General features: G+C 36.9%; 1 protein-coding gene across 4 annotated transcripts in view; it reads left to right on the forward strand.

The window, feature by feature from the left end:
- The window catches only part of LOC6042705 (echinoderm microtubule-associated protein-like CG42247), a 145,401-nt gene that overhangs the window by 64,797 nt on the left and 66,775 nt on the right, over window positions 1-13,829 (forward strand). Inside the window, exon 1 of one of the 4 annotated variants that reach the window (XR_005277678.1) lies at window positions 5,556-5,915. The exons of the other annotated variants lie outside the window; for them this stretch is intronic. The gene's annotated coding sequence lies outside the window, so the exon portion shown is untranslated. Of the gene's footprint in view, window positions 1-5,555; window positions 5,916-13,829 lie in introns of those variants that run through there. 4 annotated transcript variants of the gene reach the window in all.

Consider the following 13,829-nt stretch of genomic DNA (forward strand, 5'->3'; position numbering starts at 1 on the left):
TTAATTTGAGTACCGTAAAACGGGGTGACTTTGATAGCCGGGGTGACTTTGATAGGTTTGCGATTTTTTCGCAAAATGAAGAGTACAATTAAAATACGTAGGGAATGGTTTAGAAACATACTGACCGTGGTAGAGAAGTGTTAAAAGTACCCCAAGAAGAACTTTTCATAAAATTTTGACAAGTTTAAAAAGTTAGTTAACTATAGTTAAGAAAATGTTGATGAAAGTCATTATTTTAAACTTCTCAAAGTGTCTTGATTTTCTCAATGAACATGATTTTTAATCGGAAAACGGAATGCATTTTCGGATTGTTTGGACAATTTTCCACTAGGAGAAGGTTAAAAAAGTTTGTAAATAATAAATAATATGTGTTTTTGAAACACAACAAAAAAAAATCTCCAAATTAAAAGGCAATTTCAGTTGAACAAATTTCATGTAAAATGTGAACACTTGGGATTCGTGCTTCGAATTCAGTATAAAATGCAATATAAATTGATAATTTTACAAACAAAACTAGTTTTAACAAAGGAGAATGGGCAAATTTGTATGGGAGCTGGTCCAAGGATGTACACGAACGGGACCAACTTTTTTCGAAAGATCTCGCCGAGACATGAAAAAAAGTCTTCCGGACCAACTCTCTAAACCCCGGGGTTCAAAAGTTACATGTTGTTGAAGTTTGAGCATTTTGGGTGAAAATGTACAAAAAATCGTATTTTTGCTAATTCTAAAATCATTTATAAAATCTCCATTTTATTATGGATTTTGCTCATCTTGACTTCATTCGACGCGTATCACCGAAAACTATGAGTTCTAATATGTCTTAGCATGATTGAAACATGATTTCTCTTGTTTTTATCCGTTTGAACCGTTTGTACAAGAGGCATCCCATAGAAAAAAGTCGAAACTTCAAGGTATTGAAACCGGATCCGACCCAGACTGCTTCAGTGAGTATGGAAGGCTTCAGTGCAATGTTGTAACAACTTATTGGTCTGAGTCATCCGAGAACTCCTTGGAGTTAAGACCGGTGAGTCTACCGCCGTAACAAGCAAGATGTCGGCGGTTTTAGACCACAGATCATACCCGCATGGCTTCAGTGAGTGTGGTAGACTACAATGCTGATGTGTTGGAGTGTCCTGGGTTCTCCTAGGACTCCCTGGAGTTAAGATCTGTGGGTATACTACCGTAACGAGCAAAATGTCGACCGGTTTTGACAACGGAACATACCCGCATAGCTTCAGTGAGTGTGGTAGACTGCTTTGCTAATATGTTAGGATGTCCTGGGTCATCCAAGGACTCCCTGGAGTTATGATCTGTGGAGCTACAGCCGTAACAAGCAAGAGGTCGACGGTTTTTGACCCCGGAACATACCCGCATAGCTTCAGTCAGTATGGTAGACTGCTTTCTTAATGTGTTAACATGTCTTTGGTCATCCTAGGACTCCCTGGAGTTAAGATATTTGGGTCACATTAACAAGAAAAAGGTCAACGATTTATAACCGCGCATCATAACCGCAAAGATTCAGTGAGTATGGCAGACTGTATTGCTGTTATGTTGGGATGTTCTGGACCATTCCAGGGAGTCCTTGTAACAGCCGTAGACCTACAGATCATAACTCCAGGGAGTCCTAGGATGACCAAAGACATCCCAACACATTAACAAAGCAGTCTACCATAATGACTGAAGCTATGCGGGTATGTTCCGGGGTCAAAAACCGTCGACCTCTTGCTTGTTACGGCTGTAGCTCCGCAGATCATAACTCTAGGGAGTCCTTGGATGACCCAGGACATCCTAACATATTAGCAAAGCAGTCTACCACACTCACTGAAGCTATGCGGGTATGTTCCGTTGTCAAAACCGGTCGACATTTTGCTCGTTACGGTAGTATACCCACAGATCTTAACTCCAGGGAGTCCTAGGAGAACCCAGGACACTCCAACACATCAGCGTTGTAGTCTACCACACTCACTGAAGCCATGCGGGTATGATCTGTGGTCTTAAACCGCCGACATCTTGCTTGTTACGGCGGTAGACTCATCGGTCTTAACTCCAAGGAGTTCTCGGATGACTCAGACCATCCCAATAAGTTGTTACAACATTGCACTGAAGCCTTCCATACTCACTGAAGCAGTCTGGGTCGGATCCGGTTTCAATACCTTGAAGTTTCGACTTTTTTCTATGGGATGCCTCTTGCACAAACGGTTCAAACGGATAAAAACAAGAGAAATCATGTTTCAATCATGCTAAGACATATTAGAACTCATAGTTTTCGGTGATACGCGTCGAATGAAGTCAAGATGAGCAAAATCCATAATGAAACAGAGATTTTATAAATGATTTTAGAATTAACAAAAATACGATTTTTTGTACATTTTCACCCAAAATGCTCAAACTTCAACAACATGTAACTTTTGAACCCCGGGGTTTAGAGAGTTGGTCCAGAAGACATTTTTTCATGTCTCGGCGAGATCTTTCGAAAAAAGTTGGTCCCGTTCGTGTATATCCTTGGACCAAATTCGCCCATTCTCCTTTCAGGTAAAATTCCGACTTTTTAACTATTTTACCTAAAATTTGTATGTAGTTTGCTAAAAAGCTTATACACTTAGTTAACTAAACATAAACATTGATTTTTTTTCTTAAAAACTATATCAGCTACTTTAGTGATGGTACATTTAGCGTACAAATAAAGTTTGAACATCTTAAATATGATTTTAACAAGAAAAACTATTGATAGTCATAGTCATCACCCCGGAATTAAAACTAAGAATTTTTAACGTAACTTTTTTTCTAAACATTATTGAAAAAACCTTTTTTCCGAAATAGTGCATGGACTTTGTGTGGTTTACCCCAGTACATGTTTTAAAAATAATAATTTTGAGAAAAACCTTACCTGTTGGAAAATATTCTAAAAACAAATCGAAATCCTATCAAAGACACCTCGGTTTACGGTAACTTTTATTTTAATATTTCAACAGGAAAATATGATGCATCGGTGGTCCCCTCGTATTTTTCCGTTCAGCCCAGTTAGCGAGCAAGTACTGTACCGCAAAAAAAAAGATTTGAAAAAAATTAAGAATTGAAAAAACAAATAATTTCCGAATCGAAAGGTCCTGTATAATTTAATGATTAAAAGATATGAAATTCATAAGATATATGAAATGGAAAGCCTTTATTTATTTGAAAAAAAAAAACTAATTATAAACTAAGTATTGCAAAAAAAAAAATAGAATTAAAGAATTCAAAAATTTAAGAATTGAAATTAATTTCAGATTCAAGAAATCCAAAAAATAAAGAATTAAAGAATTTAAAAAATTAAGAATTTAAGAAAAACAGAAGAATTAAAAAGGTAAAGAATTGAACACTCGAAAAATTGTAGATTTCTGGAATTGAAGACTAGTTGAGTTCTAAAACAGGAAGAATTGAAGAATCGAAAGATTGCAAAATTGAAGAATTTAAGAATTCTAAAGTTTTGTTTAGGGGCCTATCAACATATTGAAGACAATAGCTTATAGAACCTAAAGAAAAAATCACAAGAATTGGAAAAAATGTCAACATTGAAAAATTAAAAACTGGAGAATTAATGAATTGAAGAATAGGTTTATTCAAGCTTTTATAAACTGAAAGTTGAAGTAGTGAAATATTCAAGGATTCATGAATTGAAAAGCAACATAATTCAAGAATTATATTAGGTTAATCCAAAAACAATAAATGCATGACAAATGCATAATAGAAAAATAAATACAATGAAGACTAAAAAATATGGAACTGGAGAAATAAATTATTGAACAATTAACGATTAAAGTGATTGAAATTTCTTAGTTTTTTTTAATATCGAAAAAATTGGTCCAGAATTAGAACTATATACTAAATTTAATTATCTAATCAAATCTAAAATACTTAATTTTAAGTGTTGAAAAAAAGAGTTGATCTAACTTTCTTCTAATAACTTCGACAATAATGTATTTCCAATCACTTCAAGGTTACCGACAAATTAAGCCATCGATTGGAGCGATCCAAAAATACTCAGCCAGATTAAACTATTCCAATTCGTGACCTTCCCAACTTGTCGAACAAATGAAATTCCGATTACTAATGACCAATCGGCCAACCCTTTTTCTGAACCACAATCGACCCTAACCTCGGCTCGAAAGTGGGAAGCAAATCTGGAATAATTACCAAACCAAGAACCAAACCCTTGATCCTTTCTTCCTGAAATCCACCCTGCCAGCACTGCCGTTTTACGGCGATATGATGTATACGCCATTTTGGGCATTTTTAATTTTATTGTACAGTCTGATAAATAATCTTAAAAGCTACCTCCTGACGAAAGATTTTTTCAAAAAACTGCTCTGGGGCCCTTTTTATTAAGCAAACAAACAATGATGTATACGCCAATTTTACTCATCATGATGTATGTATACATTGAGAATTGCTAGAAGTCAAATTAAATTCTGTTTGAATGTTGATTTAAGGTTTTGGGACCAAATCAAGACTTGGCAATATTTTATTACATTATTTCGATTTAATTTTAGGGACGTCCAATAGGCGTCATCCATAAAGTACGTCACGTTCTGTGGGAAGAGGGGGTTTTGAGTAAGCGTGAAATTGCGTGTTAAAAGCATACGGAAATCGTGACAAAGGGGGGTGGAGTAAATTTTGGCTGATTTTAATGTGACGTACTTAATGGATGACACCTTATCCACATCCACGTAGATACTTTTTTGAAAATTCTAAACCCACCCACCTCCCTTGTGGACAGCTGTTCATGCAAAAAAAATGTGTTTATGGAGCTTATACAATTGTTAAGGGAGCGTTCTTTTATTACGTAACGCAAAAAACGGATTTTTAGACCCCCTCCCCATTAGTAACAAAATTTCCATACAAATTTTAAAAATTTTGTATGGAGCGTAACACGGCCTCCAACCCTCCCTCCCCCCAACTGCGTTACGTAATAAAAGAACGCTCCCTAATACCCTCCCCCCCCCCCTTAAAGTATCCACGTGGACAATGCATTAAGGGATCCGCTCAGCTGTCAAAATAGCTGGCACAAAAAATATAGCCAGCCTAGTAGCCAGCTTTGATCAAGCAATGTATACATACATCATTGGGAAGTAAAAGTAGTGATTTTTATTGCTATTTTTCGGCCAAATGATGTTTGTGGTTTAAAATCGTAGAGAATAGGAAAAACAAGAAATTTTGTAGGGGCCACATTTTTATTGTACTTTTTAACAGTTTCTACAGAGCAGACCCTAAATTAGTCATTTTAAATTGAAAAAATGAACAAAAACAGAAAATCGTGTCTACAGCAAAATCACCTCGATGGCGTATACATTATATCGCCGTAAAACGGCAGAGCACCACCCTAGAGTGCGATTGCTTCCACAATAACAAAAACAGCAATAATGACATGCAACTTCGTCGTCGTCGTCGACGTCGCCTACTTCGTGGCACAAAAGTCCTTGTCCCGAGCTTCGGCGACGCGCACGTGCGAAGAAATCCGAGCGGGCCCTGCTTGGACCATGCGGTCCCAGTCCAGCGGGCAGCATTCGCGATCCAACCCTCGACCGGTTCGAATGTGGTCCTTCGAACAGGGACCACCGCGGAATTCGAAGTTACACGTTTGACAGTGCCGGGCGCGTAACGCGTGCGTAACGCCTGATTTGTGGAAGATTTTTTGTTTGTGAAGAGTGTTTGATTGGAAGTGCCCAAACTGCCCGATACGATATTAGGTGCCGCGAGTGCCATTTTGCCCTCTCCCCCCAGAAGGGTGCGTGCCTTAAAGAGGGAAGAAAAGTGGTTCCGGAAGTACCAGTCTCAACCCGCAGCATTCCGTACAAATGTTCGATAGCGACGAGGACTCTGCGTTTGTCATTCTGACGCCACCAATGTACTACACATATCACGGTTACAGAGAGGGGGTAATTTGTCCACTAGTTACTACTAATCTTCCAACAAGAGTGATCGTTAAAGACATGGAAGTCCGCTACACGGAGAGAAATCTTGTTTGCGCGTTTCGGAAATTTCACAAACGAATTGTTCAGATTTTTGAAAGACCTCAATCATTCAAGATTTCGCCAAAAGTGGTGGCTCCAGAGCGGTGCGAATCCCTCAGGATTTAGGACAACTAATCCCTCGCACAACTTTTAACAGTGCAACCCGCTATTAAATCTCACGTGCACGGTGTAACGCGTGTGACCTTACTTTCCTTTCTTGTAGTGGAGTCCAAAGGAGGTGGTCCTGCATCCTTGGTGGCCGTGATTTCCAGTGCAAGATTGTACGGGGACATTTTAATTGCTCGGACCGCACATACACAGCGCGATATGACTTTCGCCACTACTTGCTTACTACCCTACTAATGGGGTGTGATTTTCACGCCACACAGCGATGAAATACGAGGGCTCCTAGGGAAAACTGTGGTCGTGCGGAAACGATCGAAGGATATCGTGAAATGTGTTTATTTTTTTCCTCCCCGATTGCTAAAATATGCTTATTTGGGAGGAAATTGCTCCAACTTTTACAACTTTCGGCGCCCTGGTCAAACCAAGGCTACTATGACGTTAGAGCACAATTTAAATACTGTTGTTTACTCGGGTTCAGAACGTGTACAAATTTATATCTAGTATCATTTCTCAAAATTAAAAATAAAAAAAAATACAGAAGGAATTTATTCCATATCAAGCTGCATTTGAATTAGTGAATCCGAATTCGCACATTCGTCCACACTTCATCCACAGCAGCGCAGAGGTCAGAACTTGATCAAGTGTCATAATAACAAAGATTTGTTCGAAAAATGACTCATTCTGTCTTGCGCTAGTAAATAACTAATTTTGATATTGATTTCTTGCAAATATTTTTCAAAGTTCAAAATCGGTCCGAAAAATCAGGGAGCAAAAAAAAATATTTTTTTCAAAAAACTTCCAAATTTTAATGGAAATAGAAGTCTTATCGACTGAAAACAAATTGAAATGCATTTTCCAGCGTTTAAAATCATATTAACCCTCTACAACCTAACCCCGCCTTTAGACGGGCTTCGATCTAAAACAATCGCCAAAAATCAATTTTCCAACCGATTTTTGATCTTTAAAAAGAAGAAGAACTCTTAAAATTTTAGAAAATTTCAGGGTTGGAAGTTTAACTTGTTTTATGTGACTTTGCCAATGTTTTTAAAAATGTCATTTTTTTATGGGTCAACTTTGGCTGTGTTTTTTACTAACATTTCCTATATTTTCAGTAAAAAGAAGTATGCAGTAATTTTTGTAGTGTCCCAGGCTATGCCTCTACGCATTTTTTTTGCAATTTAAATGATGATAGTGCCATTCTATAGCAGAAAATGTGAAAAACATGCAAAAAATTGAAAAAGTGACTGTAAAAACGTGAAAAAAAAAGATAGGAAAAATGTAATTATATTAGGTGGTAGAATAGGCTAAATACTACCAAAAATAAACATAAACTAAACAAGATAAATGCAAATTAAAATACTAAAAATAAAACAAGAGAAGTAAAGTTTTTCGTAGAACAAAAGTTTCTCAAAATGACCTCCTGAACACGGGAAAAATAAATATTTTCGAAAAAAAGATTTGTCCAGTAGAGGGTTAAGCATGTCTGGGATCGATCACAAATATTTAGATTTTTTAAATTCCGTTGCACAGTACCTAATGCATAAAAATTCAAAATATTTTTGCATAAAATTGTTTTTTTCGGGTGAATAAAAAAAGTTCGTCAATACTTAGATATTTTGAAAACTAATGATTGCAATACAACTGGGCAGGTGTAAAATGCATTTTAAAACTCTTTTTTTTATAAATGTTAATGCCATGGCTTGTTATTTCAATTTCTATATTTTTTTGACCCCACCCCCCTCTTCCCCCCTACCCATTCTACTTTTGCCGGAGTCGAGGGACATAAACTTCAATAAATATTTGCAACGGCCTCATTAGCTAATTATAAAATTTTAACGTTATTGCTTGGCTCCAATCAAATATTAAATATTTTCAAACGTTGAATAAAATCAGTAAACATTGGCTAACGGCTGACAAATTTTGTTCAACATTTGGAAAAAAAGTAAAATTGAACAGAGACCAGGCAAGATATCAAAGTGAAAAAATAACCAAAATGTTTGAAAGTTTTAGAAACATAAAAAAAATTATTTCACTATTGCGCAATTCTCACTAACTTGGACTTCGCACTAAATTATTGCTATCGATCGCACTATTGCGACTTGTCAAACTGGCTTGGGAAATTTTAATTTTCTCAAAAAATTATCAAAGCGAGCCGATGTTGCTCACCTGTCAATCGCAATTTTAAAGTGCGAATGTCCAGTTTGGTGGAAACTGCGACTGGAAATGTAAATAAACAACTGCTGGTTGCCTAGTTTTTTGAAATTTTGTTGTCAAAAGTGCGAGAGAAAAGTGCGGGCCAAATCCAAGTTACAGTGCAAGGATCAATACGCACAACATATTCGATCAAACTAGGGTGTTTGTCCCTATTTTAGGCCTACAAAGCCGAGCGCATTTTTAATTTGACTGCTATTGGCAGCCTTGCTTATATTACATGAATAAGTTGGTTATTTAATGCTAATGCTATAAGCCCGAAAAACTAGAACATTTTTTGTCCCTATTTTGGGGATATTGCTCCTAGGATACGACCTTCTTTGTGCCTATTTTTGACCTACCTTCTAATTGGTTGAAATCTCGAAGCACGCGGCGAGCCCCTGCCCCTGTTCGTACAGTACAGCCGCACAAATTCGGTCGACAAACACGCTAAATCATTGTGATGTTTTAAGCCACAAATCAACATTAGAATGATTGATTTCACTTGCATTACGTGCATAATTAGCATGGACATCATTTACATAATTCATTTATGAGTTATAAACAAAATTTAACAATTATTGCACTGCCAAACAACAATCCCGTAATATGCAAGAAAGACTGTAACATGTAAAAAACGCACACACACTGTCGCAGTTTGTAGAAGTGTCAAATGTACCGTAAATATATCCATTCTCTCCGAGCTGGACGAAGTAACTTTAATCAGTTATTTTATTGATTTGGTGGCAGTTTAGTGAGTGTTTTTGCAACGGGATTGTGCAACCCACCAACAAAAACAAATTGCCGGTGGTTGGAGATTCGGGGAACGGCTCTCATTCGTGTGCTGAGTGATGAACGCCGTAACGCTGAGTGTCAAGAAGCTGCAAGCAAAAGTGGTGAAAATTTTGGATCTAATGGGCAAGTAGCAATTTGCTAAGAAAAAAATGAAGAGTGATAAATTTATTGCGTTATTTCTTATTTTGGAATTATGTTTAGTAGACCCAAAATAGGTACTAGGCCCAAAATAGGGACAAATATTCTATTTGTAACCATGCGGAGGGGAAGTGGGGTCGCTGGAGGGTGTATAATATCAACTTTAATTTTTTCACTTTAAAAAAAGTTTTGGTACAAAGACCCCATATCATGCCCAAAATAATGTCCTTGACAATATTGGTCAAAATTTTCCTAAAGTTCTGGCCATATAGGGGAGAGTGGGGCAAGTATAACAAGCTAAGGAAATGCTCGTTATAACCCATTAAAAACGTAAAAAAAACTGTCGGATTTTTTAGAATCATCTTATTCCTGTTCTTGACTGAGACTTTGATAGAACAAGTTTTTAAAAAAATCTGTTTTTAATGTAAAAAAATGATTTTAAAATTTTTGATTTTTCGTACGTTCTACTCAACTAGTGGGGCAAGACTAACAACCCGTTGGGGCAAGAGGAACAATGCATGAAAAAACATGCTAATTTACTAACAATTGAACTATTATCACATAGATACATCAGATTAGGATGTATTTGAAACGTTTCTTTCATTTTTAGATTGAAAAGTAATATTTTAGTAAAAAATTTACCGTTTTTACGAAGAAAAAAAATGACTTAGATGATAAATAGTAAATTTTCATGACATTATTATATCGTGTATGGACAATTTTTTAAACAATTGTTTATCAGTTTTTAAGAACTTTTATGTATTTTTTTCACAATAAAACATGTTGCTGCAGCAATTCGTATTTTTTTCCATACTAAAAATCCATATGGTACACTTGCCCCACCTAAACAAGATTTTTTAAAAGCTCTCTACAAAAATAACCAAAACATAAATCATACTTTATAATACGTGCAAGTCATTGGTAGGGACTCTACTGATCTAGGAAAAATAGCATTTTGATAAAATGAGCCTTTAAACGAACCCTAAGCCTTATTTTGTACTTTCCAAATATTATAAGGAAACAAAGGTTTTAAAAAAACTTCATTCAATCTTATGCCCCGTTGCATTTACGTCGTTTTGGCGGTTATGTGGTAGTAGAATCAGCTAATTGCATTGCTAGCAACAATTCCTCATACTGGAAATAATCAAAATTGAAGAAATTACGGCCTTACGAGCGATTCTTCATCTTACCCCATATGGTCGTCTTGCCCCACCTTCCCCTATTACAAAATAAATAATAATAACAAATTGGGTTATTGAAAATTGGTCAACATTTTCCCATAGTTAAAGTAAAATTCAACAATAATAAATAGTAACAAATTAGGATATGACTGATGACTTTTTTTCCATACTTTGAGCTGTTATTGTCTTACCCTCTCATAAGATTTGTTCAATAACAATTTTTAGACTAAGTGTTGGGGATATTATTATTTTTTCTTCTCATTACCGATGATCATGATATTTTGATAACAAAATAAAATATTTTAACAGGACTTGTTATCGAAATGACCTCCGTTTTGCCTTCCTCACCTTACTGAGGAAAGGCTATAAAATCACTCGAAAAATGAACTTCTTAATTCGACCTCGTAGACCTACCTTCACGTATACCTATCGACTCAGAATCAAATTCTGAGCAAATGTCTGTGTGTGTGTGTGTGTGTAGGGATGTGGGTCTGTGCACCAAAAAATATGCACTCGATTATCTCGACACTGGCTTAACCGATTTGGACCGTTTTGGTCTCATTCGATTTGTCTTGGGGTCCCATAAGTCCCTATTGAAAATTATGAAGTTTAGTAAAGTACTTCAAAAGTTATGCTAAAAAAACGATTTTGACTAAAGTCCGGAAGATTGTAAAAGGGTGGTTTTGTAAGAAAACACGTCTGATCATACATTTTTAGAAAGGTATTTGAAAGACCTTTCTAATGAGCCCAAAACATTGAAGATCTGATAACCCTATCAAAAGTTATGAGCACTTAAGTGTCATTTGTACACATTTCAGAGGCCGGATCTCAAATATTTTTATGAAAAAGTTGTCCGGATCTATCATGCTACCCATCGTTGGATAGGTAATCAAAGACCTTTCCAACAAGCCCAAAACATTGAAGATCTGATAGCCCTATCAAAAGTTATGAGCACTTAAGTGTCATTTGTACACATTTTAGAGGCCGGATCTCATATATTTTGATAAAAAACGTTGTCCGGATCTATCATACGACACATCGTTAGATGGGTAATCAAAAGACCTTTCTAACAAATTCAAAACATTGAAGATCTGACAACCCTATCAAATGTTATAAGCACTTAAGTGTTATTTATACACATTTTAGAGGCCGGATCTCAAATATTTTGATTAAAACGTTGGCCGGATCTACCATGCGACCTATCGTTGGATGGGTAATCAAAACACCTTTCGAACGAGTCCAAAGCATTAAAGATCTGATAACCCTATCCAAAGTTATAAGCACTTAAGTGTTATTTATACATATTTTAGAGGCCGGATATCAGATATTTTGATGAAAACGTTGGCCGTATCTATAATGTGACCTATCGTTGGATGGATAATAAAAAAAACCTTTCTAACGAGTCCAAAACATTGAAGATCTGACAACCCTTTCAAAAGTTATAATCACTTAAGTGTTTTTTTATGCACCTTTCAGAGGCCGGATCTCAGATATTTTGATGAAAACGTTGGCCAGATCTGTCATGCGTCCTTTCGTTGGATGGGTAATCAAAACACCTTTCTAACGAGTTTAAAAGAATTCTGATCTGACAACCCTATCTAAAGTTATAAGCACTTAAGTGTTAATTTAAAACTCATCTGAGTCCGGATCTCAGACATTTGACCAAAATATTGTCCGAAAACTTTGCGACCCATCGTTGGATGGGTAATCAAAAGACCATTCCAAAAGAATTAAAATCTGACAAACCTATCAAAAGTTATGGGCACTTAAGTGTTAAGTTAACACTCATCGGAGGCCGTATATCAGACATCGGGATCAAAATATTTTTCGAATCTATCTTGCGACCAATCGAAAAGATTGAACATCTGACAACACTATCAAAAGTAATGAGCACTTAAGTGTTAATTCAACACTCATCCGAGACCTTTCTGACATTGGGATCAAAATATTGTACGGATCTACCATGCAACCCATCATTGGATGAGTAATGATAAGACCTTTCCAAGCCGCCTATAAGTTTTAAAATCTGATATTTAACCCTATCAAAAGTTAAGAGTACTAAGTGTTAATTTAACACTCATCCCACATTGGACTCCCAAATCGTGAGTTCGAATCCCGGGGTGGATGGTAGCTTAGGTGTAAAAAGAGGTATTAATTAATTGCCTCACGATTTCATGCCTTCGGATACCAAGTTTCTAGTAGGAATCGCCAAAGTAATGCTTTTTTTAAGTATCAGATATTTATTTCGAACTTGGAATTTCATAGCTTTATTTAATTTATGTTTTCATTTCTATACATAATATAACTTATTTTAACTCACTTCTTTTCACTCAATAAAATTAATCTACAAACACTTTTTTCACAACAAACTTTTTCCTGCGTTCTCATAATTTACCATTTTTTGCTCTGCGGGTGTGAACCCGTTCTTCGGTTTCTGGCATGTTGGCCACCACCTACCAGAGCACGTCCAGCAGACTCATCATGTTCAGTGCTCCGACAGCTAATCCAGCAGCACGCCACACCGGTTCGCAAATCCTTGGCCGGAATGCTGCACGAGTGCGTCCGCTTCGTTCAGCCCTTGTCGGCGAGTGCTCTGTGCACGAACTGGCCACTGCCGTCGTCCAGGATCTGGTCGTGTATCGCTGTCTGGATGTCCACGGGATGACTCACAGATTAGCTGGCCGTGTTTAACCAGCGTAACCTCACCTGGTCTGTTGGCGCGAGACTTCCGCTGCAACGGTTGAACCACTTTTTGGTATTTTTTTTTCACCACACAGTGGCAGCTACGAGGTCGACGAGGCGATCGGATCTACGTGCTCGTCAAGAAGCTACCCGAAACGAGGCGGTCAAGGAGCGGCAAGCGTTTTGCTGGCATATTGAATACCACCTTCCAGGGCACGTCCAGCAGTTCGTTTAGTTCAACCGGATGTGTTCAAAATAGGTGCTCATAGGCTGGGCGCATAAAATAATAATAATCTGTGCCGAAGAGAATAAAAACAACAAACGATTAGAACCGAAGGCAAATTAGGAGTTAGCACAGAGAGTGCAGGAAAGGGCATTTTGTTGGGAAAAGCAGAATTGTATCTCTGCCAACTTACCTTTTGAAGTTTCCAGACTCGAGTATAGCTTCCGTTGTTGATTCCTACAAGATAATGATATAAATATTTTCCACCTTCGCGCACAGAGAGAACCAATTGTCAAATTGACATTGAGAATAAATCATCGCACTCAGGCTGAGCACAGCCCTACTTTTTTGCGATTATAATGATAGTTTATTCGGTTAAACGAGGTTGTCCTTAAATGTTTCTGCAGAGTAATTGACCAGTCAAAAAATATACAGCAATAGGGTCCTAAAGCCCTATGTCAAATGGGTCCTAAAATTTGATTGTTTACAACCGCCGGGATCGGT

The sequence above is a fragment of the Culex quinquefasciatus genome, chromosome 1 (genome assembly GCF_015732765.1).
Source record: "Culex quinquefasciatus strain JHB chromosome 1, VPISU_Cqui_1.0_pri_paternal, whole genome shotgun sequence".
Taxonomy (NCBI): domain Eukaryota; kingdom Metazoa; phylum Arthropoda; class Insecta; order Diptera; family Culicidae; genus Culex; species Culex quinquefasciatus.